Source organism: Gavialis gangeticus, unplaced genomic scaffold, assembly GCF_001723915.1.
Source record: "Gavialis gangeticus isolate Ggan-Ray unplaced genomic scaffold, GavGan_comp1, whole genome shotgun sequence".
NCBI lineage: Eukaryota > Metazoa > Chordata > Crocodylia > Gavialidae > Gavialis > Gavialis gangeticus.
The window spans coordinates 15,319,477-15,323,686 of NW_017729022.1; the positions used below are offsets into that span (position 1 = coordinate 15,319,477).

Consider the following 4,210-nt stretch of genomic DNA (forward strand, 5'->3'; position numbering starts at 1 on the left):
CTACAAGGTCCCTTCCAACCCTACTTCTCTGATTCTATGCCATCTTCCAGACCTATTGCCATTATTTGGATGACTGCATAAGGGTGCCTCATTACTAGTCCCTGCTGATATTTAAAACTATTTACATCACACTTAATGATCTAGGTTGGATGCTTCTGATCAGCTGCTCTAGTATGCAGATAACAGTTCTGCTCTGTTCAGAAGACACATGGCTTCAGATGTCTGAGAGTCTGTTTTTATCTGCTGTTTCTATTTCCTTCACTTACTCCATGCTTTAGGTCCTATTTCTGCAACACTTCAGGACTAATGACACAAGTTGTCAAACTTTCAGTCCACGCTCTGAGCTCCTGCTGTGTTCCTTGAGGCTCTCTGCTGGGCTCCAGTCTGATCTGGACTGTTTACTCCTCATAATTAATGAATTTATGTTGACAATCTTTTGCACTAGTTGCTCTCATTTAGTATTTGCATTTGGTTACTTATGGAAGTGAAGTTCATGTTTAAATTATACCCTTGATATTTAAGGCTCTGAGACCTGCATTGGTTGTAAAATATGAACCACGTTTACCTTCTCTTCATGCAGCCCACGCTTACTGCCGAATGTGCCAGGTTTTGTTGCCTAATTTGCATCAATTGTAATGAAATTCTTATCTCCCTGCTATTTACAGTACATTCCACTGTATTGCAATACTGTCTCCCATAAGAACTGCATGGCTATCCTATATCAGTGAGCTGCTTTACTGTTTTCATGCATAGGTTGCTCTAAAGCACTGATTTATGTAATTTGTTTCATATTTATTGCTAAAGCAGCTGCTGCCAGCACCTGCATGCCAGCTTGCCCTAAAAAGTGAGAATCTAAAAAAGGTGACACCTGCAATCAGCACTTACTGGTGTTACAGCTGACATGATGGGAGACCCAAGATTTAGCTTTTGAAACAACTGATGACATCTTGAGAGAGGGGTTTATCAATTAGTATGGTGGCCTCATCCTTCAAAATGGACAGAGGAAGTTGTGCTCTGCAATTAACAACTAGCAGCTGCTTGCATTATTAAAGCAGAATTTCCAGCCTACAATGAAATTAGAGGCTGAAGTGGCTTCTTGAGCTGCAGGATAGGGTCCTGTCCCTAGCAATGTCCAGGGGCCAAACAGGATGCACTTTGTAGGTCTGCCTGTTTTTCCAGCAGTCTTCCACCCTGCCTCTAGTATGATTACTGCACCTGTGATGATCCAGGGAATGTGAGAGTGGGGATTTGTTAGGGGAATGTCTTTTACCAAACCAACTACCATCAATTATAATCTATATCTGTAGAGGGTCACAACTTGAAAGACATTTTCAACTCATTCCCTTCTTTCAAACAAGTCCATTAAAAGCAAACTTCAATGATCAGACAGAATGTGACCTAAGCAACAGCTAACTGCAAAGCTTGCCCAAACATCTCCACATCACCATGATCAGTGCACTAAAACCACCAGCCTTGGTGAATACTAAAAATACCTGGGGTACAATTTAGTAATGAGAATATACTGTTAAAAGCTTTATAAAACTACATCAAAATATAAAAGGTAAATATCTGTAAGTCAATAAATCATACTTGTTTTAAATCATTCAGGTCATTCATCAGGAAAGAGCTGGGTGGGCAGGGAGCAAAGGAGGAGGGCAGCACACTCCCAGAGCTCTGGGAACATGGGGAGAAGTAGCAACTGCCCTTAGTCCCATGTGCTCTGCTGTTCTGGCCTGGGCAGGACCCAGTTTACATTCACATGGGACAACCAGACTCTGAACTTACACCACGGGTGGGCAATTATTTTGGGCGGAGGGCTGCTTACTGAGTTTTGGCAAGCCCTCGAGGGCTACATGACAGGCAGCCTGGGGAAGATAAATATGAATTTTCCAAAATTTTTTTTAGGGGGCCCGTGGGCCAGATAGAATGCCCTGGCAGGCTGCATTTTGCCCACCCCTGACTTGCACAGTCGTGTTATTCTCTCCTGGGACAAGATCTTTGAATACATCTCTGAAGTTCTGAACCAGCAATCCAGATCTACAAGGCAAGAAAACACTCCAGAGGGTGAACAGCTGTATTTGAGGCTTTCTTGCTAGACCAAAATTTTGGTACCAGAAGGTCCACTCTACTAAGGCTAAAATAGCTTCCATGTTTGTAGGAGGTTGGAACATAGTCATGATGGTCTAGGAAATGGCTGAGGCAAGGGTTCCAGTGATCTTTTGTTGGACCAACTGTAGAGTTAAGACTGAGAAAGGGTCCTGGATGCCTAAAAGCTTGTCCAAGTTTTCCCCACTATAGTTGTTGCAGTAAAAGATCACAGAAATCCTTACCTCTCTTCTGTTAGGACAGAAAAAAAAATGGTGCTGTCACTTAAACATAAAACTTGAACCATGCTCAAGCCTGTCCAAGACTAAGGAATCAAGGTGGACACTAACTTCATGGCACTGCTGCCGGTGGTTAGGATCTCTCAAACTCAAGTTTTGTAACAGCAGTCCTTGGTAGTGGGGAGGGAGGGAGGGAGGTTGATTCTGTTGTAAGTGAAGGTTGCTCATGTATTGCAGTCAGTCACTCATCCAGTCTTCTTTCCAACTTTTTCTAAGGCCTTAGCTTGTATTTCTAGCTGCAGAAAACAAAATTAGGGGAGATACGCCTTTGATCCATGTGAAGCCTCACATGGATATTTATACCACCAAAAGGATCATTTCTCCTTGAATCAGGATCATCTCCAGACAGGACCAGCTTAACTTGGTTCTGCAATAGTTCAATAAGTGGGCTTTGTGTAAAGCATTTCAGCACAAAATTCTCAACACATCTGTGTGTACTTGGATGCAAAAGGAAATAACATTAATGCTGTGAAATTCTAATCAAGATGGAAAAATTAATTTAGAGACCCATAAAAAATCTTACTGTAATGTGTCAAGTAATTTCTTCCTGAAAGCTAATCAGAAATAGGAGCTTCCAATACTGGAGGAGTCTAAGCTTCATTTTTTACTGGAAATGTGTGTAAAATATCTGAACCAATACTGTATACATGAGTCAGGAGCCTTGGCAGGATAGGTAATTTTTAACCCAAGAAATGATAAAAAGATGCATGAAGAACAGGGTTCTGCTTATTTTGGTTTAAATGGATAAGTTTGTTTTAAAATCACAGTGTTAGCTAAAGCAGTGAAAAAGCTCTTCCAACTTAGCCCTCTTTCATTGAGGGAGACCAAATGAAATGCCCCCAGTGGAAGAAGACTAAGTTTCTGTGATCTACCTTGCATCTACTGCAGATAAGAGTACCCAGAACAGCACAGCTTCTGTTCTTTAGTTTTACATACTTACACAGCAGAATTGTAGAATCCCTCTGGAAATAAATTAGGGAGGGAAACTTACTTGTTTAAATTAACCCATGTGACAAACCAGAGAGACTACTTCCAGCTTAGTCAAAAGAATTTATTAGAAAATGTTAAGCACTACATAAAACTAGTTTGAGAATATTAGTTCAGCAGACAGCACTCCAGCCATATGCTACAAATATCACAGCATGGACCTGGGGCAGCCACTGTGTTCCTGAAGATACATATTTAGAATGAGATATTCAAGCAGCATGCACAGTGTAGCGCTGCAAGGATGTAGGAAAACCCCTTCTGCTTTGCATACAGTCTGCAAAATCTAGACAGTCATAATTCTTCTCAAGGCAATTTAGATCAAATGAATTTGTCCTTGAGGTATCAGCTGGGTCCAGAATTTCCCACCACTATGTACTTACTTTAGTGCATGTTGGGAAATCCCAGTACCCAGGGGTTAAATGCAAGCAATTTCAATAAATAGAAATACAGCTTTAATACTAATCTTAACAAAAAAAAAGTCCACAAAAGTTAAAGCACATGCTCTCTCATGCACTCATATTAAGGTAGACCTTGTTGATTTTCTGGAAAAATAGAGAAGGATAATCTATGTATTAAGGCAATGTATGTTAAAGTTAACACAATTTTTAAATCAGCTGCATATTTTCTGATAAATTCTTAAGTATTTCAGTGTAAAAAATAAAGTTTACTGATCACATTCTCATTTATCAGATATTCTTCATTAGAATTTGAAATACAGTGGAGCATCACTATAATCACTGCCTCAATTACAATGTGATATTAAGTGGCATCTTATCTTCCAGACAGGAGCTGTGGAAACAAAAAAAAAAAAAAAAAAAAAAAAAAAAAATCCCCCCTTT

The 4,210-nt window shown here is 40.1% G+C and overlaps 1 protein-coding gene across 1 annotated transcript in view; it reads right to left on the bottom strand.

Annotated features, from left to right (window-relative positions):
• Nucleotides 1-3,420: 3,420 nt before the first annotated feature.
• SCAF11 (SR-related CTD associated factor 11) overlaps nucleotides 3,421-4,210 on the bottom strand; it is an 85,885-nt gene continuing 85,095 nt past the window's right edge. The window contains exon 16 of the mRNA XM_019514617.1: nucleotides 3,421-4,160. The gene's annotated coding sequence lies outside the window, so the exon portion shown is untranslated. The remainder of the gene's footprint in view (nucleotides 4,161-4,210) is intronic.